The sequence below is a fragment of the Capra hircus genome, chromosome 8 (assembly GCF_001704415.2).
Source record: "Capra hircus breed San Clemente chromosome 8, ASM170441v1, whole genome shotgun sequence".
In the NCBI taxonomy this organism is placed as follows: domain Eukaryota; kingdom Metazoa; phylum Chordata; class Mammalia; order Artiodactyla; family Bovidae; genus Capra; species Capra hircus.
This window is the reverse complement of record NC_030815.1, coordinates 101,519,118-101,545,680: the sequence shown is the minus strand read 5'-3', so window position 1 is coordinate 101,545,680 and position 26,563 is coordinate 101,519,118. Positions and strand designations below refer to the sequence as shown.

Genomic DNA, 26,563 nt, shown 5'->3' with positions numbered 1-26,563 from the left:
AGTCACTATGGAAAACAGTATGCAAGCTCCCCCCAAAATTGAAAATCAAGTGACCATATGATCCAGCAATCCCATTCTTGAGCATGTATACAGACATAACTCATACAGAACTATAATTTAAAAAAATACACACACCCCCATGTTCACAGCAGCACTATTTACAACAGCCAGGACATGGAAAACAACCTGAATGCCCATCCATAGATGAACGGATAAAGAAGATGTGGTACACACACACACACACACACACACACACACACACACACACACACTAGAATATTACTTAAGCCATTAAAAAGAATGAAATAATGTCACCTAGAGACCGTCATACTGAGTGAAATAAGTCAGAGAAGGAGAAATATGACATCCTTTATATATAGACTCTAAGAAGAAATGATACACATGAACTTACTTACAGAAGAGAAACAGACTCGCAGACTTAGGCAATGACCTTACGGGTGCCAGGCAGAGGGAAAGATGGGGTAATGGGTTAGGGAGTTTGGAATCAATATGTACACACTGCTATATTTAAAACAGATAACCACCAAAGTCCTACTGTATAGCACGGGGAACTCTGCTCAACATTACTTGGCAGCCTGGATGGGAGGGGGTTTGGGGGAGAATGGGTACCTGTATATGTGTGACTGAATCCCTTTGCTATCCGCCTGCAACTGTCGCAAAATTGTAAATCGGCTATACTCCAATAAAAAATAAAAAGTTAAAAAAAATTTTGTGAAATAAGTCAGAGAAAGACAAACACCACATGACTTCACTTACATGTGGAACTTTAAAAACAAAGTAAGACAGAAAACCGAAATGAAAACAGACTCCTAGATACAGAGAACTGGTGGATGCCAGAGGGGAGAGGGCTAGGGATGGGGGGTTAAATAGGTGAAGGGGATTAAGAGGTACAAACCTCCAGTAATAAAATAAGTAAGCCACAGGGATGCAATATACAGCATAAGGAATTTGGCCAGTAATACTGTCATAATTTGTATGAAGACAGATGATTATTAGATTTATGGTGACCATTTCATAATGCATGAAAATGTACATGACTATGTAATAAATCTGAAACTAATATTGTACATCAACTACATACTTTTAAAGCAATAGCAAAATGGTAAGACTATATTAAAAACAAAACAAAAAACAAGTCTCAAATGTTTAATAATATATATTTTTAAGACATGACTTTCAGCTGCTGTCTCACCTTCCAGCTAGACTGAATCAGATTTTAAACCATCCTTATGGCATTGTACATATGCAGGAAGCAAACACAATCTATTGAAGTGAAGCAGTGTGTGTGAAAGGGCTCAATTAAATGGTGGAATGTTTCTTGTAAATTAAAGCCCTACTGAATAATCATCTTCCATGCAAATTACCTTTCATGGGGTGTTCCAACAATGTGCCATCATCATATGTAGCCACTTTAATACATGCTTATTTGTAATGCTTGACATAATGAATTCTCCCTCTTTATTCCATAGAAATGAGAAAGAGAATTTAAGCTTTTTAATTTTTCCTTGCTAGACTGCCTTTGTGAGTGCACCAGTAGTGAGACACTATTTTTTCAAAACCTATAGTGCAGAAAAATGATTTATCCATATGCACACTACTAGCACATTTATCAGAAACAGCAGTTTAAATGGATTTCTGATGAATTAAAAAAACCATATTATCCTCTCCTCCTTCAACAAAGTAAAATTTCCCTGGATGCCCATAAGCTCACTCTCCTAATCCTTATTTCAAATCTTTAAGGTTTCTATCCTTAAACAAAAAGTCATATGCTAAAACAAAAATACACAAAATAGAATCTGTTAGCATAATGCATCAGGGGTCCACATATTTCCTAAAATTTATACAAAAGCAGATGTTGCATGTGCAAATGTGTACTTTCTGAGAAGGCAGTTTTTTATTCTTTTCAAAAAGTATTTTATTGAAATATTACTGACTTATAATGTGTTAATTTCTGCTGTACATCAAAGAGATTCAGTTTTATAATGTATACACATACATGTTCTTTTTTCATATTAATTTTCTATTATGGTTTATTCTAGGATATTGAATATAGTTCCCTGTGCTACATACAGTAGGACCTTGCTGCTTGCGAGTGCAGAGTTTTTAATCTGATTCCTAAAGGGGTGAAAAGAAGACAAAAAGATTAAGAATTTAATAAGTAAAGCTAAAAGATATACTCTCACAGAGTCATAGTTGATGATACAAGTACAGAAAGTTTGACTGATGTCCAGTGGATACAAACTTAGTTCCCTTGGTGCTAACATGCTACATGTTTATCACACAGAACAAAGATTTCTACTCAAAAGGATCAAATTAAAATACTCATAGTCATTTCTTTAAACCAAAAGAGATCCCACATATCCTTCCTAAGCACTCCAGATTAATTACATGCATTTGAAGTATCAACTGAAGCCCTGAGAAGAATAACTGACAAGGGTGTTAAGGAGGGACTCTGAGTCATATCTGAGGACAAGAGCCCGGTGTACCAGCAGAAGGCTGGTCAAGACAGGCTAATTCAGTGGCACGGTTTCATGTTTCACGAAGGTCTCTGTAAACATAAGGTTTCCTTCTCCTCCCCCTAAAGGGTCCTCAAAGTCCTTAGCTTAACTATTAACTAAATCATAAACACTGAACTACATTTTAAAAAACTCAGAAGTCTTTCCAATCACTTTAATATAATGAACTAGAAAAATTCCCAGGGACCTGTAGGTTCAATTAAATACCACAACTGCTACAACAGTAATATACGACTGAGGGAGCCCTGTTAGGAACTCACTACCAAAACCGCTACACTTCTAGCTAATAAGCACCATAACCAGGTTCTATTCAAAATTAATGTGCCCCCAGAAACCCTAAGTAACAACGCATGACTTTGCAAGGAAGGCAGAACTTTCTTACAAAGCTAGTGTGGCAGAAACACTGCTGACTGTATCTGCACTGATCCAAATATGTTTAAAAAAATTTTTTTAAGAAAAGCAACTGGAGGAAGGACTACTTCTGAAGACACAGCACTGAACAATATCAACATTGCAAAAAAATTTCAGTTTTTTCCAAGTGAGTATAAAGCAACAGAATCTTATGCAATCCACAAATAGGCAAACACACAAAATACATTAGGGACATTCTATGTGTATAAAATTATCTTTAACTAAAATAAAGAACACGAAGGAAAACACAATTAACGTTTTTCCCCCGCATTTCTTTTTTTATAAAACATCACAATACTCTGTAATTTAAATTTTATTTTTCATATTTCAAACTTTACCAAAAGCTTTCCCGTAAGATATTTTGGAAACTGTCATTTTCTAGGAAAAAAAATTAAATTGCTAATTCTTAAATACAACCATTACGTGAGCTCAATGGCCTTTAGCCTGAGTTTAGGGAACCCCCAAATACTAGAATCCTGGTTACATACATACATAAAGGACAGAGTGACAACCTCATGCATCACTCTCTATTTGATCCCCTTTCCCTACTGTGTGTCCATTTAAATAGAGTTCTTTACTGTCCTGACCTACATACTTACAAAGCAAAGTTCTTGCATGCTCCAGTAAACAAGCAATCTTTCCCAGAGGTGGCTGGACACTGTCCTTTACCTTTTACCATTCATTCTGCCCCACGATTCACTACATGACCCACTTAGACCTAAGACAAGTTTCTCCTAGTGAAATAAAAATAAGCATTATTTTCCATGAACTCTGATAACCATATGTAAGGGTTTATAGTATAAGTGTTACAACTGCTGCTGTTCGGTCGTTCCGCCGTGTCCGACTTTGCAACCCCATGGACTGCAGCACACCAGCCTTCCCTGTCCTCCATCATCTCCCGGAGCTTGCTCAGACTCATGTCCATCAAGTCGGTGATGCCATCCAACCATCTGGTCCTTTGTTGTGCCCTTCTCCTCCTGCCCTCAATCTTTCCCAGCAGCAGGGTCTTTTCTAATGAACAACAACATAGCGTGAGTGCTACGGCAGCACACTGTTTGAAGCCACTGTGCGGATTCAAAGGATTAGGTCGTGGTGCTGGAGAAGACTCTGGAGAGTCCTTTGGACTGAAAGGAGAGCATACCAATCAATCTTGAAATTAACCCTGAATATTTGCTGGAAGGACTGATGCTGACACTGAAGCTCCAGTACTGTGACCACCAGATGCAAAGAACTGACTCACTGTAAAAGACCCCGATGCTGGGAAAGATCGAGGGCAGGAGGAGAAGGGGGCCACAGAGCACAAGATGGTTAGATGGCATCACTGACTCATGGACATGAATTTGAGCAAACTCGGGGCGACAGTGAGATAGATGAGCCTGGTGTGCCGCATGCAGTCCACGGGGTCACAGAGGCGAACACAACTCAGCAACTGAACAACACATTCTTAATAAATTCCTATATGCCAGCTTTGCGACCCCATGGACTGTAGTCTACCAGGCTCCTCCATCCATGGGATTTTCCAGGCAAGAGTGCTGGAGTGGGTTGCCATTTCCTTCTCCAGGGGATCTTCCCAACCCAGGTCTCCCGCATTGTAGGCAGATGCTTTTACCGTCTGAGCCACCAGGGAAGTCTATATGCCAGCTACGAAGTCAAAGTAGAGAGGCTTACACAGACTTTCAATAATACAAGTATCTGTTGAACTTTATTTTCTCTAGGCTCTAGTGTTTAAATGCCTTCCCTTGTAGATACCTAAAGCTCGATAATAATCTGTCCTATATGCCTCACATTCTGCTCACATAAATTCATTTAGTGTTCACAACAACCATATGAGGTATATACTTAGTACGCAGTGTGCCTCAGTCGTGTCCGACTCTTTGTGACCCCATGGACCATAGCCCGCCAGGCTCCTCTGTCCATGGGATTCTCCAGACAAGAATACTGGAATGGGCTGCCATTTCCTTCTCCAATACTTAGTATTATATCCGTTTTATAAATGTGAAACTAAAGCACAGAGAGATTAAGTACCCATAAGGACCAGAAACAAAATTTAAACTGAGGCAGTCTGAGCCCCAAATGGTGATTAGAGGGTATGGAGATTTGGGGGCAAAAGTCTTTTTCCAAGAAAAAGTTAAATGATACACCACTGAAATCCTGACTCTGGTAATCTCCATTAAGATATATTTTTGAAATATCTAAGAATATATTCTATCCAGAAGTAAAAACGGTAGTCAGGAAAGAGATTAGAAAGCTTTTAACTCCCTCCTTTTGGTGCACCAAGCAGCACGTGGGGTCTTGGTTCCCAGACGAGGGGTGGAGCTTGCACCCCTGAAGTGGAAGTGCAGAGTGTTACCCTTTGGACCCCCAGGAAATTCCCTTAACTCCTTCTGATTTAGTTCAACGTTGAGTTTTTCTGTGCCAGCACGAGAGGTGGAGTGGCCAGGGTCGGGGGGAGGTGGGGGGCTGAATCCGACAACCCCAAATTACTCGTAAAGAGCATTTTTCTTCCTTCCCATAGGCCCTTTTGGAGAAGGGAATGGGAATCCACTCCAGTATTCTTGCCTGGAGAATCTCATGGACAGAGGAGCCTAGTGAGCCACAGTCCATGGGGTTGCAGAGTCGGACACGACTGAGCGACTAACGGTAACAGTCCAAAGAATTCATTACTATCACCATATTTGCTACAATAGTTCTGTGCTGAGAAGGTATCAACAGAACAGATTTAGACATTATTATCTGCAAGGATTTTCAAGTTAAAAATTAGGTAAATTATTAATCATAAAAATCACTAAAGTGTTAAGAAAACCTCAGATTAAACGGTACTGAAGCATACAAACACCTACAAAAAAGAACTAGAAGCCCAAATCCTTTCTCTCCTCTTGATCATTTTCCTATCCATAAAATATAGGGGCTAAAATGTAAAACAGATCATTCCTACAATGTACAAACACTGAAAAATCTATCATTAAAAAAACCAGCTATGGGGAACCCCCTGTGGGGCTCAGTGATTAGAACTCCTAGCTTTCATTGCCAAGGGCCTGAGTTCAATTCCAAGTTGAGGAGCTAAGATTCTGCCAGCCATGTATGTGTGGGTGAGTGACTGAGTGTGTGTTTGTGTGTCTGTCTTAGTCACTCAATCATGTTCGACTCTTTGTGACCCCATGGTTACTCTTTGTAACCTGCTAGGCTCCTCTGTCCATGGAATTCTCCAGGCAAGAATACTGGAATGGATTGCTGTTCCCTTCTCCAGGGGATCTTCCCAACCCAGGGATCAAGCCGGAACCTCCTGCATTGCAGGTGGATTCTTTACCGGCTGAGCCACTAGGGTGGAACAGCCGGAAAAAAAAACCCCCAAATGCAGCAACTCCTCAGATGATTTAAGACACTGCTGCTTACCAGCAGATTACAATCAACTTCAGGAGGATCTAAAGTACTCAATTTCTAAACTATTCAAAGACAAAGATATCTTTTAAGTTTCTTTAAAATCCTTTTAAGTTTTAAAATATGTTTATTATAAAACATGGCCAAATTATAAGCATTGGTGCTATAGTGGTGAGCATAGCTGCCTTCCAAATTACAGAATGTTTAACAAAAAGAAAAATATAATGCACAACCCAGGACATTAGCATTTTAGGGTGTTTTCTTCCAATCTTTTCCTTATGCATTGCTTTACATAACTATCATTATTAAAGAGAGAAAGAGGGAGGGAAAGCAGAAGAGAGAAAAGAGCTTTTTTTAAACCTGAACAATTTACAGCAGGGATTTTTCATGCTGCCACAAGGCCCTACATGATCTGTCATCACCCAAACCCCAAGAACCTGTGCAAGCACAGCCCTTGTAACTCTTCCCTCCTCCTCTCCGCAGCAGCCCCTTGCCTATCGCTATTCCTAGGACACCAGAGTCACACTTCCAACTCTGGCCTTTTGTACTTTCCGTTTCCTCGGCCTCAGAAGTTCCTCCTCCATCTACCTCAGTGTCAGGTCCAGACACTTATTTTAGGTCCTCGCTCAAAAGCCATTTTCTCAGTGAAGTCTTCTTTAGCAACTGAAATGTCAAGCCCTCACCCTGAAATGTTTCGCATCTCCCTTCCCTGCTTTACTTTTTTCCATCTTAGCACTTACCCCACTTCTGTGTTATTTTCCATATTTATCTTGTTTATTCTGTCTCCTCTACTGAAAGTTCAATGAGGAAAGGAATTTTTCTACTAATTTCCTGATACTTAGAAAAGTGTCTAAAATAGCAATGCCCAATAAATATTTGCTGGATGAAAAACCTGTATAATCACCATTTTAAATGGCTACGTTCTAGTCCATAAAATGTTTACACCAGGATTTACCTAATAATTTCCCTTATGATGGATATATTGGTTACTGCCAATCTTGCACTATTCCATATAATGCTTTATTGCAAGGGTTATCAAGTTTTTTCTGGAGAGGGTTAGGTGGCAGACATTTTCTATAACTTAAATCTCCCACTACTACTACTACTAAGTCACTTCAGTCGTGTCCGACTCTGTGTGACCCCACAGACTGCAGCCCACCAGTCTCCCCGTCCCTGGGATTCTCCAGGCAAGAACACTGGGGTGGGTTGCCATTTCCTTCTCCAGTGCATGAAAGCGAAAAGTGAAAGTAAAGTCACTCAGTCGTGTCCGACTCCTAGCAACCCCATGGATTGCAGCCTACCAGGCTCCTCCACCCATGGGATTTTCTAGGCTAGAGTACAGGAGTGGGGTGCCATTGCCTTCTCCAATCTGCCACTAAAACAGCACAAAAACAGCCATAGACAAGGAATGGCTGTGACTGGACTGGGGCTGCATCAGGCCAGATTTAGCCTGTGGTCCCTGGTCTCTGCTTCCCCAAATCCACTTCTGTAGTATCTTTTCCTATCTTTGCAATTGCTAGAATCCATAGATAAATGGGTATGAATACATTTATGGTTCTTGATATATTTTATCAAACTGCTTTTCAAAATGATTAACATGAGGAAGGGAAACAAGAACAGAGACACACTGACCGTGGTGGTGTCGATAGATACGACTACTTTGAAAAACAAACAGTATTCACCAAAGCTGAACACATATATACTCCATTACTCAGCAGTCAGAGTATCTGTTTTTCTTCAGAAAGGCTGTGTTAGATACTGGAAGGAATAAAAGAGGTTCTGCAGGGGTGCTGATAACACTACTCATTGATCACAGCGCTAGTCACAGGTCCAATCTGTAAAAATCTATCAACTGTACACATGACACATTCATTTTTGGATGTAAATTATACTTCAAAGGGGCTCATAACGTGCCATCCCCTAAACTACGCTGCTTTGGCACACTGATTATTTTGAACTGATGGCATCTGAGAATCATCAGATGCGCAAAAGGCTCTCTGACCTCCCTCTTTCTACCTAAAAGCAGGTCATGAAGTCTCCCATGAGAAAGATGCCCTCTTTATACAGGAAAAGAAGAACATTATCACTGGTAACTAGGAGTCAATGCCAGAATGGAGCTAAACAAACAAACCTACTAAAATAACCCTTATCTTCAATTAAGTGTCCCCCATTTACTTCCTAGTCTGACTATTTACAGGCCCTAGCTAAAATTCCTTTGCCTTATGTCTTCTCTACAAATTTATCATTTGTTAAAAATACACAAAAGCTCTCAATCCTAACTGCTCCTTTGGGTCTTCAATTTCCTTATGAAGACTCCTGTGTGCACATAAAAATATTAGCCAAATTTGTATGCTTTTCTCCTATTCACTTGTCTCCTATCAGTTTAACTCTTAGGCCAGGAGCTGCATTAGTCTTTCCTTGGATTAGCTGTAAGAAAAGAAAACTTGGGGGACAGTGAAAAAATCTTGAAAATGTCTCTACTATCTGCTTGGATTCATCCAGATACTAAGAGATGATTTCTCTGGGAAATTTCCAAAAGCAACTGAAATGCCACCTTTACTTAAATTACACGTGGGGTCCATTTTCATTAAAAAGGATTAAAATCTTAAGTTTTGTCCAGGAGTTAAATTTTAGTTATACAGAAATGCTTCAATGTAGAGTTTCTTGTTTTCTCAAGATGCCACATAAATAAAGAATATTATTGAATCATAATTGTCATGAAAATGTTAACAACCTAAGTTAGAAAAGAATTAAACTCTCTGAAGCAAATATATAAGGGCTTATCATTATATTATGAAACAGACAACTACAAAAGTTGTTAAATTACTGCTTATCTTCTTTTTAAACCTACACAGATACCTGTCCTCTTCAATCAATAGGAAAAAATAATAATATCCAATCTAATAACAAAAAATCATTCAAAGAAGGAATAAGGAGTTCTAAGCAAGCAGGATAGTGGCAGAAGCTTAGTTTTGGACTCTCCTCAAATTTACTCAAAAAAACAGATGGAGCAGACCAAGATATAGACCCACACATATGCTCAACTAACTTTTTACAAAGGTGCAAAAGCAATTCAATGGAGGAAGGATAGCCTTTTCAACAAATGTTACAGGAGTAATTGGACATCCATAGGCAAAAATGAACCTCGACCTAAACCTCACACCTTAAATAAAAATTAGCACAAATTGGACCATACACTTAACTGCAAAACAACACAGGAGAAAATCTCTGAGATTTAGGGCTAGGCAGAGAGTTCTTAGACTTGAACCAAATGCAAGAGCCATAGAAGGACAAATTGGTAATACTAAAACTTTTGCTCTGTGAAAGCCCATGTGAAGAGGATCAAAAGACAACTATAGACTGGAAGAAAGGATCTGCAAACCAGATCTCTGACAAAGGATTAGTATCTAAAACATATAAAGAACTCTCAAAAGAGTAAAACAAGCAAAGAAAAAAATCCAATTAGAAATAGACAAGACATAAGCAGACATTTCACAGAAGAGGCATATACAGATGGCAAATAGGTATGTGAAAAGATGTATAACATCAGCCATTAAGAAAATGCAAATTAAAACCACAATATTATTAAACACACATCAGAACAGTTAAAATAAAAAATAGCAACACCACCAAAGGCTAACAATGATGAAGAGAGATTGGATCACTTATGTACTGCTGGTGGGAATATAAAATGGTACAGTCACTCTGAAACAGTCTGGCAGTTACTTAAAAAATTAAACCTGTGGATTCCCCTGGTGACACAGTGATTAAGAATCTGCCTGCCAATGCAGGGGACACAGGTTTCATCCATGGTCCAAGCACTAAGATCCCACCTGCTGCGGGGCAACTAAACCTATGCGCTATAACTGGAGAGTTTGTGCATCACAACAAAAGATCCCACAGGAGGCAACAAAGACCCCACGTGCCAGAACTAAGACCCAACACAGCCAAGAAAGTAAACATTACAAGAAAAAATATAGCAAATATAAAAAATTAAAAAGAATTTGAAGGAAGAGACATCAAAGATAAGCAAAGAAGATTCAACGTAAATTTAACAGAAGACCTCAAAGAAGAAAATAAAAAGAATGAAAATGAATAAATACTAAAATACAGAACTGATGAAAATATTTATTTAAAAAATTGAGCCAACATAATAAAACACACTGTATATCTGGAAAACTTAACAGAACAGACAACATTTAAGATATATTCTAGTAAAAGTATCTGCCTTTAAAGATGAGGGGAAAAGGTCTTTTGGGGATCTAGGGCAAAAGATAAGACACTTAAAAACAAAGAAAATCATACTGGTATTAGACTCTGACAACAACATTTTTTATCAGAATACAACATAGTAAGACTTAGCAAACTACAGCGTATGGGTCAAATACAGCCAACTTTCCAGTTCTGTAAATAAAGTTTTGATTGGAACACAGACATGCTTGTTCATTTATACATTCTCTAAGGCTGCTTTTGCACGGATGTTCATGTTGTGTCTGACTCTTCGTGAACCCATGGACTACAGGCCCCCAGGCTCCTCTGTCCATGGAATTTTCCAAGCAAGAATACTGGAGTATGTTGCCATTTCCTACCCCAGGGGCCTTTCTGACCCAGGGACTGAACTCGTCCGTGTCTCCTGCATTTCCCGCACTTGGCAGGAGGATTTTTTGCACTGATGTGGCACAGTTAAATAATCGTGACAGTGACCTATGGCCCACAAAGTCTAAAATAATTACTATTTGGTCTTTTTAAGGAAATATTTGCTAAATCCTAAAACAGAATAGCATATTTAAGATTCTTGAGGGAAGAAAATGCAGGCTAAGTAATTATATTCAGACAAACTGACCTTCAAGTACAAAAGCCACGGATAAACAGTTTTAAATAAGAAAGACAGAGATAATACTCACATGAGCTATTTATGAGGATTCATTGAGTTTCAGACTATCAAATGATTACAGAAGGCTTAACATAAGGGCTTATGCTATAAACTGAATATATGCACCTGCAGAACTAAACCAACGATGGGCAAAGCTCACAGAGCAGTATGTGATTTGTTTGGGGCAAACCGAAGAACTGAGAAATCTTGGGGAGCAGGAACTGACTTAGGAGTTTGATTATATACGGAAAATAGGACTGAGAATAAGGGGGAAGTCACAGATAACGCCTCAATTTCTGGACTGGGAAAAATGGATGGAAAGAACCACTCACTAAGCTAGGGAATACAAGAAAAGACACGGATTTTAAGAGAAAGGTAAGTCAAGGTTGGGGCATGTTGAATGTGAAGTGTTTCTGGAATATCATATCACTGTGTCCAGCTGGTTGGTACATACATCTGAAATTCAGCAGAGATGCCCTGAGTGGTTATCAGATTCAAGAGTCACCAGCCAAGGAAGGTGTGAAGTGATCAGAATGATGTGTAATTTACCATGCAAGTTATCAAGAACAATATCTGAAAAACAACCACCAAAAGAAACAGGTTCTTAGAATTCGTAAGAAAACAGCATCAGCAGTTTCATCATATTTGGCTCCACTGAGATTCTCTTGCATTTGAAACCAATGATTAAGACTTTTCTACTTAAAACTACTCAAAATAAAGCATTTAAAAATATTATGAAGAGTGAATAAAAACAAAGCCTTTAACTACCCATTTTGGTTATATTTAATGCATACGAAGTTGATGATGTTGCTGTCTATTGGGCCCTGCACTCAAGTGAAAAAATGATGAGTAAAAAAGGTATTAAAAAGATGAAAACGACTATAAAATTACACACATGGAGTGCAGTATGTATGTATGCATGTATGTATGTATGAAAGACAAAGTGAGTGAAAGTCACTCAGTTGTGTCCAATTCTTTGCAACTTCATGGACTGTAACCCGGCAAGCTCCACTGTCCATGGAATTCTCCAAGAAAGAATACTTGGAATGGGCAGCCATTTTCTCCTCCAGGTCGATCTTCCCCACCCAGGGATCAAACCCAGGTCTCCTGCATTGCTGGCAGATTCTTTGCCATCTGAGCCACCAGGGAAGCTGATGAAAGACACCGGTGAAAGAACAGGCTGTTAGGAGCTGTGACCGTGTTCCCCCCACTCCATACACTGATGTCCTAATGCCCAGTACTTCAGAAGGAGACTATATTTGGAGATCGGGCCTTAAAGAGGACATTAAAATAAAATGAGGTCATTTAGGTGAGTCCTAAGGATACAGAATCATGTCTCACCGGAAGAAAGGAGATTAGGCACATAGGAAGGACCTATGAGGCACATAGGAAGGACCATGTGAAGATATCTTAGGAAAACAGGTATCTACAAGGCAAAGAGAGAGGCCTTAGAAGAACTCAACACTGCCAACATCTTGATCTGGGACTTAGAGCTTTCAGAACTGTAAAAAATGAATAAATTTTTGTTGTTTAAGTGACCCAGTCTGTCTTACTTTGTTTCAGCAGCCCTTGCAAATGAATACAGGCTGGAGAGAGAAAGTAGTGTCCTAGTTGGGTAAGAGTTCACAGATATTGATAATAATCCAGCATGTACAAAGCCTCAAAACAGCAAAGTAGAGCTTTTTCTATGTGGTGACTTTGGCTTATACGCAGCAATGAAAATGTTTAAACAGCAAGTATTTACAAGGGAAAACAGGGAAGATATTGACAAGGGAAAAGTGAAGGGATGCGATACTGGCAATTAGAAGAGGACAGAAAAGGTTAAAGGGTCAGTTTTGAGGAAAACCAAGAAGAGACAGACAAATCCAACCAAGATGTGTTCTATTCCTGAAATCTGAATTAAGTAAAAAGATAAATAAAATAATCCAAAAACAATTCAGCCAAGCAAAGGAGAGTAAAATGAAGTGTTAGTTGCTCAGTCGTGCTAGACTCTTTGGGACCCCACGGACTGCAGTCTACCAGGCTCCTCTGTCCAGGGGATTTTCGGGGCAACAATACTAGAGTGGGTTGTCAATTCCTTCTCCAGGGGATCTTTCTGACCCAGGGATAGAAACCGGGTCTCCTGCACTGCAGGCAGATTCTTTACCGGCTGAGCTATGAGGGAAGCCCTATTTATAAAATAGGCTGTCAGGGTTTCCATGCTGGGGTGGGTAGTCTTTCCCTTCTCCAGGGGATCTTCCCAACCAGGCTTTGAACCCAGATCTCCCGCATTGCAGGCGGATTCTTTACTTGCTGAGCCACAAGGGAAGCCCAAGAATACTGGAGTGAGTAGCCTATCCCTTCTCCAGTAGATATTTCCGACCCAGGAATCGAACCAGGATCTATGCATTGCAGGTGGATTCTTTACCAACTGAGCTATCAGAGAAGCCCAATGGGGGCAACTCTGGATAATTCTCCAGAATTCAAAAGAATTTTTTTTTAATTTCAGCTAATGGAATCCTTGATGATTAACAAATAATAATCAATTTTCAGGCATCAAATGAAAAGATACTTGCAATGGGTATTAAAAGATAGACAGCAAAAGGAGAAGGGGGCAGCAGAGGATGAGATGGTTATATAGCATCACCGACTCAATGGACATGAATCTGAGCAAACTCTGGGAGACAGTGAAGGACAGGGGAGACTGGTGTGCTACAGTCCATGGGGTCTCAAAGAGTTAGACATGACTTAGCCACTGGAAAAAAACAATTTATGGAATTCTTTGGAAATTACTTGTGTGGGTTAAACACACACACACACACACACACACAAAACCAAACAGGTAACAATCACTAGCAATTGCACTACTTCTTGCCCTTCATCCAGACGTACAGAGGCCCTAGAGAAAAGTAAGGTGGAAGGGAAAGCTATTCTCCAACCTGAAGATCTGCTCCCTGATGTCAGGCCAGTCCACATTCAAGCAGATCAGAGGGGGGAAAAGCCAGGAAGAAAATGCAGCATTTTACGGTAAGACTCTTAACGTTTTAAAAAGTTTCTTAAATAATTTAATGCCTTCTTAAGAGTTTTTAAAAGTTCTTTTTCACATAAAGTTGCACAGTTTATCTTTTGAGACATCTTTTGATGCTACTTTTCTTTCAGTACAAAAGAACCAATTACTGATGTCCTAGACCACATCCCTTTGCTTTTTATATTAAGTGTGATAAAGTGTTTCTGAAATACATCTTCTTTGTCACTAAAGACACTGGTTTTACCAATATGCAATACTCAAAAATCTCTTAAGTGTGAGACTGTGAGAGACAAACCTGAATAATGCTGCATAAATTGTCTTTCTCTAGAAAAGGGTATTAAACTTTGTTGACACTGGCTACAAAATGAAATGCAAAAATTTGCATTTTCAGTACTTTTAGTTTCTTGACCTTTATTTGAATTTGAGACTAAGCTTTACCAAACAACAGAATTTACACTGTAACTAGCCAACCCCAGTCCTCATTATGGAATCTACGGAGTGCATTTGTTACCTAGGAAACAGAGGAGTGCACAGGCAGAGTGCAATTTCAGTATAGTTAAAGAATTCTCCAATCATGCTGGTAAATAAAGTCCATAAATCAACTAATCAGAAGCTAAGTCAAGAAGTACCACAGAAGGGTTAAGCTCTATGGAAACTTTTTTCAAGGCAAAAAAGAAAACCTGTGGGGTTTCTTTAGGCAACTATGTGGATCTCTTCAGTAAATATTATGAGCAGGTTTCTTTACAAACACAAACTGTCAAAAAATAAACTGTTCAAAATAAATGGCTTCTCTCCAGTCTTCAGCTTCTCTATTTTTGACAGTATTTAAGAGAAAAATCTTCTTTAGAGCCAGCCTCATACATCTGGTAGCAGAATATTAATCCAAGAATGAATTCTGCATTTTTCCATGAGAAGCAGAGTATGTACTGCTCTTGAACAACGCAGGGCAATAAAGGCTGGACTGAGAGGTCACTGTCCGCACCTCTGACAGTCAGGCCTGCTTCCCCAATCTACAAAAGGCTGCCTGAAAAGAACTTGAAACTCACAGAAATTATATAAAGAATATAATTGTTAACTTTGCAGCTTCCCCCGTGGTGATTACTAATGATAATACTAGTCATTTGAGGGTTCCAGGTAACATAAAGTGGCCATTTTGAGTGTCCTTTAATGGCAACACACTAATAACTAACAAACAGGAAAAGACTAGAAAAGCCTATGGATTTTAAAGCCTATCAAATTTATCCATGGACAACTTAGTGTTTCAAAAAAAAAGAAAACTGATAAATATCAGATCCTACTACTCAGCTACATTTAAAAATCCAGATTTGCACAAATTCACAATTTCTGGAAGTAGCATTTGTCATAATCGAAAGCAGCAGAAAAAGTTTAAACCATGAGAATGTGAGAAATAATTTACATCTTCCTAAACCCAGGGACGGGGGAGCCTCGTGGGCTGCCGTCTATGGGGTCGCACAGAGTCGAACACGACTAAAGCGACTTAGCAGCAGCAGCAGCAAACACCAATATACCAGAAGAAAAATTAGTTGAAATATGAAAGATTATCTGGAATGCTTTAACTAAAACAGTACTGTTATTTGTAAAAAAGCAAAATATTTAATAGTAATAATATCTACATATCACAGTCAAAAAACAAAAACAGACAAAAAAACTAGGTGTTATCTTTTAGTCAGCCCAAATAAATACTCCATGCCAGTCCCAGAAAACTGTCAGACACAGCTGCAACTCTGCCAAGCAATTCTCAATGCAAGGCCACACTTTCTTAATGTTTAGTTTACACAGTGACTCTTTGTTAAACCGTAATGCCACAACTGACAGCCATGTAAACCAATACAATGTGTTAGCTTACCTTTCTTAATATTGGGAAGAGCTGATGAAGAGTGTGTATCTGAGAGCTGAAATCATGGGAGTGTTTTAGAACTCCATTCCATCATTCATGATAAAACCTGAACAAATTTCTATACTTAAGCTCTTTGGGCCATCCTTATTAGAAAAGGAAGAGGCATCCTGCTAAAGGGTTTTACCAGTGCCCAGCATGGAGCCCTGTGCAAAGTTTAAATTCATTTATCTCATCTAGGACAGAAGTCAAAGCAGGAACTAATTAAAGAGGCTGACATGATCTTTGTTAGATGTAGCCTCTTCTAAGTTTTAAGAGTACAATAATGTACACTCCAGGCATATACAAAATTAGGCATGCAATAATATTAATCTGTTAAGGTAAAACTAGGACAAGAATCTAGGATACCTTTTCCTCCTAGAAAAAGACCACTATTTTAGGCATACTTAAACTGTCTCCTCTTTATAATGACAAAAATCAGTTTGCCTAGCTGATGCTACTGTATATTGTTTTCTGATAAATTTTCACATCTTACTTAACGAAAATTTAAATAGCAAATATTTTTCCACCATAATATTCCTTCATGTTTGGATGATAAATACTTTTTATTTTTTAAGAAAGATCCCATTTCCTATAAATAGCTATAGATATAACTTAGTGTCCACAAAACTTTTTTTCTTAATCTCCTTGGTAATCATCAGATTTGTCAATAAGGATTCTCACACAATAGGCCAAAAAAAAAAAAAAAAAACCCTCCAGAAATGAGCAGGTAGATGGAGGTTAATGCAAAGATATAAATCCATAACTGCGTAAAAATACATAGCAACCATCCATGAAAAACTGAGATAAATAATATAAATCAGCAACACCATCCAAGACTCTTCAAAAATTTTATCTACCATATACAACCCAATAGGTTATAAACAAAGAATACAGAAATACATCGAATAAAATAGGGAGAGCATTATCACAGGGGGAAATGATTAGTTCTAACATTCATGTTCTCCCCAGATGTCGTGAAAGGTCTCGTATCTTAAATAAGCGAAAATAAAGCCTGAACAGAAAGCTAGATAATTGTTTATCACACTCCAGTTTAACTAATCTACACGACGGAAGCTGTTTCTACCTGATTTGCTTGTTAACTATTTAATAGGTAGAAGATTCTGTCATGTTAATCCTAAGGGGTCTGGGAAATAAAACTTAACCCTCTAAAGTTATATATATATATATATACAAAATATACATATATGTAAAATCACAGCCATATTCATCTTTTATTTCTTGCCTTTAAGTCGCCACTTAATCTTTAAAAAACGAAAAAGAAAGAAAAAAGGAAAACTACCAGAAAACTACAAAACGTTCTTTGATTTTGATTTTCGTCAGCCCAACCTCCTCCTACGAGGGAAATCTATATCTCGACGTATTTGATAACAAACACAAACCACTGTGCGCAGCCTCAGACCGGGCGGGGGGGCGGAAGAGCCCTTCGGAGAAAGCCCTCCTCCGTTAGAAACAATAAATAAGGATGCACGTTCCTTCACACACGCCCCAAAACGCACCTCGGCGAGCCTCGCGTGGGGGAAACAAGTCGAGCCAGAGCTCTGAAAACACCTCTCTCCCTCTCTCTCCCGTAACCTCCTCGAGACTTGCCAACTAAGAGAGCAGATCTTTTCTCTCCCCTTCCCGCCCTCCTGCCCACCTCCAACAGACCCTGGAGCTGGAGCCGGCGAGCCAGACTCGCAGCGCGCCCGCGGCCGCTGCGACAGGAGACCGCCGGCGGCGGGCCGGCCCCGGAGAGACAGCCCAGAGCCGCGGCCCCGCCGCCGCCGCCGCTCGCCCGGTCGCCGGGGGTCTCTACCCGTTTCCCGCCCCCCCAGCCCGTCGCAGGCGACGTCCGGCCGCCCGGCTCTCAGCCCTGACTCTCGCCTTTCCGCGCCCCCGCACCCCCACCCCCGCAGAGGAACAAAAGGAGGGTTCAGCCGGGTCACCGCTAGGCCGCCGAGGGGGCGGCGGCGCGGACCCCAGTGCGGCCGCCCCCCACACAAAGGGGCCGCCGACCCCGGGCGCAGCGTCGGCGCGCTCGTCCCCGCCCCGCGCACGGGCTCTCACCCACCTGCAGGTGTCTGTGCGTCTGTCCATAGGAACGCGGGCAGCGAGGGGGGCCTGCGGGAGCCGGGCAGAGCGGGCTGGACGGGGCGGGCCGGAGGGGAGGGACGGAGGGAGCGCGGCCGCGGGGCCGGGGAGCGAAGGCAAGTGGAACAGGGAAGGGCACCGGCTCGCCACGGACAGCGGAGAGGGGGGCGGGGGGCGCCAGCCTGACTCGGCCGACCGGCGCGCGCCGCTCCGTGCGCCGCGGGCTCCGCGCGCCGGGCTCGGAGCGCGGCGGGCAGGCGGGGGGCGGGGCGCGGGCGGGGCGGGGCCGGCGCGCGGGGCGGGGGCTCGGACCCCGGGCTCCAGCCGGCACCGGAAACGCGCCGCGGTCCGCGAGACCCACAGGAAGTGTGTAACGGCACCTCCCACGACGCGCACCGAGCCTAACGGCCGTCGCTGCCCGGAGGCGGTGTGCACCGACCTTCCTGCTACACACACGCGCGCGCGCTCACGAGCTCGGTCTCCGCAGCCCGACAGGTGTGGGAGCCACGATCCCCAGTGAGTTCTCAAGTGGGCAGCACCCCTTTCTGTCACACTTCCCGGGCCAGAGGTCTCCGCTGCCCCTCGGAGCTCTGTACAGCTGCACCCTTTTTAAAAGCCAGGATCAGACCTTGCAAGACACTCCGTTGGTCAGGCGTGTGACACCTGTTTTAACGCGCTGAGTGGAGTCACCTCTACACCCAGGCATTGGCAAGAACACCTCCCATCGACAGATGTGCAACCCACAGTCACGTTGCGTGGTGGAAGTTTCTAATCCAACTACAACCACACGCACCCATCCCGTGGAGGGAGCTGGATCGCTGAATAACACCTAAAACACACTAAAACCTGGGAAGCATACAGTAACACCACCTGCATACCTGGGCACAAGGGAGGTAAGGCTGGACCAGGTGCCCTCCGCTTTTATCTAGCAAACGTGGCACGTTCTTTGTGCTTGGGGTTCACACTAAGTGCTTAGCGAATACTGATTTACCTAATCCTAAAGATGCTGCGAAGTGGGTGGGGTAGCACTGCCACTTTGTAGAGGCGACACAGAGATCTTAGAAATCAGCCCAAGATCACAGAGTAGCTGGAGGAACGCAGATTCATCCCAAGTAGTATGCCTCCGTGCTCTTCTCTTCCTACAGCACTGTCTCCAAAGTAATAATAAATGATAATAAATAGCGTTTAAAGTATATCTGATTAGCTATATGTAGTAGCATCCCACTCCAGTACTCTTGCCTGGAAGATCCCATGGACGGAGGAGCCTGGTAGGCTGCAGTCCATGGGGTCGCTAAGAGTCGGTCGACTGAGCGACTTCACTTTCACTTTTCACTTTAATGCACTGGAGAAGGAAATGGCAACCCACTCCAGTGTTCTTGCCTGGAGAATCCCAGGGACGGGGGAGCCTGGTGGGCTGCCGTCTATAGGGTTCCACAGAGTCGGACACGACTGAAGCGACTTAGCAGCAGCAGCAACAGCAGAGTATTATTCAGCCTTAAAAAAGAAATCCTGTCACATGCTACAGCATAGATGAACTTAAGGACACTACACCAAATGAAATAAACCAGCCACAAAAAGGACAAATACTTTATGACTTCACTTGTATAAAGTACCTAGAGTTGTCAAAATCATGGAAACAGAGTATTATGGTGGTTGCCAGAGACCAAGGATGGGAATGTGAAAAGTTACTGTTCCATGTATACTTTTAGTTTTGCAAGATGAAAAAGTTCTAGAAATCTGTTATACAACAGTGTAAATATAATTAAACCACTGAACTGTACACTTAAAATTGTTAAAAGAGTAAATTTTATATTATTTGTTTTTATCACAATGAACTTTTTAAGAGCAGTCCCACTTGTTTCAAGGATATTTCCATCTTGATGAGTTTTTTAAATAATGCAGGCTTCCAGCTATGATGAGGTACTTGGTTGAACCAAGTAACTCTCCCACAAAAATACTATAAAATGTGCATTTAAAAAAAAGGCTGTATAAATCTGTTACGTAGCAACCACCCAGGCAGCCAAGGGTTGAGAGTCCCAAGAACCCAGCAAGAAGGGAAACACACTGAAGTGAATACTCCATCCTCAGCTACCTTTCCTTCTCAGAGCTTTGTTGATTTGTATCTAAAAGTATAGAAACCACACAGAGGCACCCTAGTGCTTTCAACAGTCTGATTGGGCTGGAGATACAAATTTTGGAGATCAGGTCTATCAGGGCAGCTTGGACTTGAGAGGCTAAGATTCCAGAAGAAAGGCAATCACAATAAAAGGAGTCAATCACTGTACATACCATTTCACCTCAGAGTATTTGCTGATTCCTAACCTGTTCATGGAAGAGTCAAGAAGTTAGGAAATAAAGCAGAAAGCAGTTTGTTAAGAGAAAAAAAAAATCTAAGAAATCTTTGGCCGTCTCATGGTGGTTGTATCACTGGTAAGAGAAAAAACAAGTTATTGAAAGGGCAAAAGTATTTGCAAATATCTGAAAATGACATATATCCTGAATATATATCAGTTCAGTTCAGTCGCTCAGTCATGTCTGACTCTTTGCAACCCCGTGGACTGCAGCACGACAGGCTTCCCTGTCCATCACCAACTCCCGGAGCTTACTCAAATTCATTTCCATCGAGTCAGTGATGCCATCCAACCATCTCATCCTCTGTTGTCCCTTTCTCCTCCCGCCTTCAATCTTTCTCAGCATCACATATATATAGAGCTCCCAAAATTCAATAATAAAAACAAACAATGGAATATAATGTGGGCAAAGATTTGAGCAGACACTTCATCAAGATATACACATGTCAAAAAAGCACATGTAAAGTGGCTCTGATGGTAAAGAATCTCTGTAATGTGGGAGACCTGGGTTCAATCCCTGGGTTGGGAAAATCCCCTGGAGGAGGGCATGGCAACCCACTCCAGTATTCTTGCCTGGAGAATCCCCATGGCAGAGGAGCCTGGTGGGTTACAGTCCATGGGGTCGCAAAGAGTCCAACATGACAGAGCAACTAAGCACAGCAAAGATGCTCAATTGCATCAGATTTGGAAGTTAAAATACAATGAGATACCAATACTTAATAGAATGGCTGAAATTTTAAAGACTGAATATATCAAGTGTTAATGAGCATGTGGAGAAATGAAATCCTATACATTATTAATGAAATGTAAAAATAGTACAACTGATTTGGAAAAAAGTCTGCAATTTCTTAGAAAGTTAAATATACAGATATCATATGATCCAGCCATTTCATACTCAAGAGAATACAAGGACTCGGTACATGAATATTCATATGAGCTTTATTTTTAATAGCTAAAAGCTAGAAACTACCCACATGTCTATTGTGGTATATTCCTATAACAAACTAGTCAGCAGTAATAAGGAATTAACTATTGATATAGATAATGACAAGAATAAATCTCAAAGTGATTGTGCAGATTGAAAGAAGTCAAACAGAAAAGAATATATACTATATGATTCCATTAAAATAAAATTCAAGAAAATGCAAACACTTGTTGTGTCCTCACTTGGTAAAAGGGATCAGCTAACTCTCTGGGGTCTCTTAGGGCACTAATGTGGTCCACTGGAGAAGGGAATGGCAAACCACTTCAGTATTCTTGCCTTGAGAACCCCATGAACAGTAGGAAAAGGAAAAATGAGAGGATACTGAAAGAGGAACTCCCCGGGTCAGTAGGTGCCCAATATGCTACTGGAGATCAGTGGAGAAATAACTCCAGAAAGAATGAAGGGATGGAGCCAAAGCAAAAACAACACTCAGCTGTGGATGTGACTGGTGATAGAAGCAAGATCCGATGCTGTAAAGAGCAATATTGCATAGGAACTAGGCTTGTCAGGTCCATGAATCAAGGCAAATTGGAAGTGGTCAAACAAGAGATGGCAAGGGTGAACATCAACATTCTAGGAATCAACGAACTAAAATGGACTGGAATGGGTGAATTTAACTCAGATGACCATCATATCTACTACTGCGGGCAGGAATCCCTCAGAAGAAATGGAGTAGCCATCATGGTCAACAAAAGAGTCCGAAATGCAGTACTTGGATGCAATCTCAAAAACGACAGAATGATCTCAGTTCATCTCCAAGGCAAACCATTCAATATCACAGTAATCCAAGTCTATGCCCCAACCAGTAACAATGAAGAAGCTGAAGTTGAACGGTTCTATGAAGACCTACAAGACCTTTTAGAACTAACACCCAAAAAACATGTCCTTTTCATTATAGGGGACTGGAATGCAAAAGTAGGAAGTCAAGAAACACCTGGAGTAACAGGCAAATTTGGCCTTGGAATGAGGAATGAAGCAGGGCAAAGACTAATAGAGTTTTGCCAAGAAAATGCACTGGTCATAGCAAACACCCTCTTCCAACAACACAAGAGAAGACTCTACACATGGACATCACCAAATGGTCAACACCAAAATCAGATTGATTATATTCTCTGAAGCCAAAGATGGAGAAGCTCTATACAGTCAACAAAAACAAGACCAGGAGCTGACTGTGGCTCAGATCATGAACTCCTTATTGCCAAATTCAGACTGAAATTAAAGAAAGTAGGGAAAACCGCTAGACCATTCAGGTATGACCTAAATGAAATCCCTTATGATTATACAGTGGAAGTGAGAAATAGACTTAAGGGACTAGATCTGATAGATAAGAGTGCCTGATGAACTATGGAATGAGGTTCATGACATTGTACAGGAGACAGGGATCAAGACCATCCCCATGGAAAAGAAATGCAAAAAAGCAAAATGGCTGTCTGGGGATGCCTTAGAGAGATAGCTGTGAAAAGAAAAGTGAGAAGCAAAGGAGAAAAGGAAAGATATAAGCATCTGAATGCAGAGTTCCAAAGAATAGCAAGAAGAGATAAGAAAGCCTTCTTCAGCAATCAGTGCAAAGAAATAGAGGAAAAGAACAGAATGGGAAAGATTAGAGATCTCCTCAAGAAAATTAGAGATACCAAGGGAACAGTTCATGTAGAGATGGGCTCGATAAAGGACAGAAATGGTATGGACCTAACAGAAGCAGAAGATATCAAGAAGAGGTGGCAAGAATACACAGAAGAACTGTACAAAAAAGATCTTCATGACCCGGATAATCACGATGGTGTGATCACTCATCTAGAGCAAGACATCCTGGAATGTGAAGTCAAGTGGGCCTTAGGAAGCATCACTATGAACAAAGCTAGTGGAGGTGATGGAATTCCAGTTGAGCTGTTTCAAATCCTGAAAGATGATGCTGTCAAAGTGCTGCACTCAATATGCCAGCAAATTTGGAAAACTCTGCAGTGGCCACAGGACTGGAAAAGGTCAGCTTTCATTCCAATTCAAAAGAAAGGCAATGCCAAAGAATGCTCAAACTATCGCACAGTTGCACTCATCTCACATGCTAGTAAAGTAACGCTCAAAATTCTCCAAGCCAGGCTTCAGCAATACGTGAACTGTGAACTTCCTGATGTTCAAGCTGGTTTTAGAAAAGGCAGAGGAACCAGAGATCAAATTGCCAACACCCGCTGGATCATGGAAAAAGCAAGAGAGTTCCAGAAAAACATCTATTTCTGCTTTGTTGACTACGCCAAATCCTTTGACTGTGTGGATCACAATAAACTGTGGAAAATTCTGAGAGATTGGAATACCAGTCCACCTGACCTGCCTCTTCAGAAATCTGTATGCAGATCAGAAAGCAACAGTTAGAACTGGACATGGAACAACAGACTGGTTCCAATAGGAAACAGAGTATGTCAAGGCTGTATATTGTCACCCTGCTTATTTAACTTCTATGCAGAGTACATCATGAGAAATGCTGGACTGGAAGAAGCACAAGCTGGAATCAAGATTGCTGGGAGAAATATCAATAACCTCAGATATGCAGATGACACCACCCTTATGGCAGAAAGTGAAGAGGAACCAAAAAGCCTCTTGATGAAAGTGAAAGAGGAGAGTGAAAAAGTTGGCTTAAAGCTCAACATTCAGAAAATGAAGATCATGGCATCCGGTCCCATCACTTCATGGGAAATAGATGGGGAAACAGTGGAAACAGTGTCAGACTTTATTTTGGGCGGCTCCAAAATCACTGCAGATGGTGACTGCAGCCATGAAATTAAAAGATGCTTACTCCTTGGAAGGAAAGTTATGACCAACCTAGATAGCATATTCAAAAGCAGAGACATTACTTTGCCGACTAAGGTCCGTCTAGTCAAGGCTATGGTTTTTCCAGTGGTCATGTATGGATGTGAAAGTTGGACTGTGAAGAAGGCAGAGCGCCGAAGAATTGATGCTTTTGAACTGTGGTGTTGGAGAAGACTCTTGAGAGTCCCTTGGACTGCAAGGAGATCCAACCAGTCCATTCTGAAGGAGATCAGCCCTGGGATTTCTTTGGAAGGAATGATGCTAAAGCTGAAACTCCAGTACTTTGGCCACCTCATGCAAAGAGTTGACTCATTGGAAAAGACTCTGATGCTGGGAGGGACTGGGGGCAGGAGAAGAAGGGGACGACAGAGGATGAGATGGCTGGATGGCATCACTGACTCGATGGACGTAAGTCCGAGTGAACTCTGGGAGTTGGTGATGGACAGGGAGGCCTGGCGTGCTGCGATTCATGGGGTCACAAAGAGTCAGACACGACTGAGTTACTGAACTGAACTGAATCTTTATCATGAGGACTCCCACCCTTGTAACTAGGTGGCACTAGAGGTGAAGAAACCCACCTGCCAATGCAGGAGATATGAGACGTGGGTTCAATCCCTCCATCAAGGATCACTGAAAAACACCCTGGGAAAGATTGAGGGCAGGAGGAGAAGGGGACAGCAGAGAATGAGACGGGTGGATGGGCATCATTGACTCAATGGATATGAGTTTGAGCAAACTCTGGGAGGTAGTGAAGGACAGGGAAGCCTGGCGTGCTGCAGTCCATAGCACACAGTCGCAAAGAGTCATGACTCAAGAGTCTGAACAGTGAACAACAACACAAAGTAGGAGCTTTTAAAAAATTTTTTTGCTTTTTTAAAGAAAGAAATGAAACAAAGCATGACCTGATGTGACTGTCCCAGGTACAAAACCTTCCTGGGTTCTGTAGGCTTCATTCAGCCTCCTTGACCTTTACTGAATTACAAAGGGCAGATTCAAACAGTTGCTAATCAGAGAACGGAGGGGAGGCGAGGCGAGGCGAGGCGAGGCAAGGCGCGGCGCATTAGTCAAGAAGCACTAGTGCCTGTTGGTCCAATGGTTAGGACTTCAACTTCCAATGCAGGGAGTTCAGGTTTGATCCCTGGTTGGGGTGCTAAGATCCCACATTCCTGGAGGTAAAAAAACTAAAACATATAACAGAAACAATATTATATCAAATTCAATAAAGACTTTAAAAATGGTCCACATCAAAAAGAAAATCTTAAATAAGCAATAGTGCAAGCTTGGGGCAGGGTCCTGGTTCCTCCTCAAGGGATACATATATAACAATACCTTTGATTTTACTGCAGGAACTAAGGCTCCCCCTCCCAGGTGGAGAATGGTTAACTTCAGGCTGAGATCAAGATTCCTGAAACACCTCCCTGTTACCTCACTACCAACTAATCAGAATAAAGTCACACACCCTGCAGCCCTCACCCCAAAGTTTGCCTATTAAAAACTTCTTCCTGAAAATAATCGGGGGGGTTGGGTTTTCTGAGCATGAACCACCCAATCTCCTTGTTTGGTTGGCCCTGTTATAAACCTTTTTTTTCTCCAAACTCCAATGTTTCAGTTTGTTTGGCCTCCACTGTGTGTCAGGCACAGGAGCTTGTGTTTGTAACATAAATGAATTACTGTATTACTTTGCTAGAACTACGATAACAAAATGCCACAAACTGGGTGGCTAAAGCAACAGAAATTTCTTCCACTTCTGGAGGCTTGTCTGAGATTAAGGTGTCAGTAGGTTCGGTTTCCTCCGAGGCCTCTCTCCTTGGCTTACAGGTGACTGCCATCTTGCTCGTCCCACATGGTCATTCTCTGTGCCGCCTTGGTTTCAGTGTTGTGTCCAAATTTCCTGTTACAAGGATACTAGTCAGAATGGATTATGCTGCTGCTGCTAAGTCGCTTCAGTCATGTCTGGCTCTAGCGACCCCATGGACTGCAGCCCGCCAGGCTCCTCCATCCATGGGATTTTCCAGGCAAAAGTACTGGAGTGGGGTGACATTGCCTCTCCACTAATGGATTATGACCCACCCTAAAAGCCTGGTTTTAACTTAATCACTTGTTTAAATTCCTCCAAACACAGTCACATTCTAAGATTCTCAGGGTTAGGACTTCAGTATTTGAAGGGGGCATACCATTCAGCCCATAACCATCTATTTTAATATTATCATTTCAAAACACTGTGACCAAGTGCA

The 26,563-nt window shown here is 41.5% G+C and overlaps 1 protein-coding gene across 2 annotated transcripts in view; it reads right to left on the bottom strand.

Annotated features, from left to right (window-relative positions):
• KIAA1958 (KIAA1958 ortholog) overlaps positions 1 to 18,411 on the bottom strand; it is a 136,612-nt gene extending 118,201 nt beyond the window's left edge. For both annotated transcript variants that reach the window (XM_018052605.1, XM_018052604.1), the window contains exon 1: positions 18,175 to 18,411. The gene's annotated coding sequence lies outside the window, so the exon portion shown is untranslated. The remainder of the gene's footprint in view (positions 1 to 18,174) is intronic.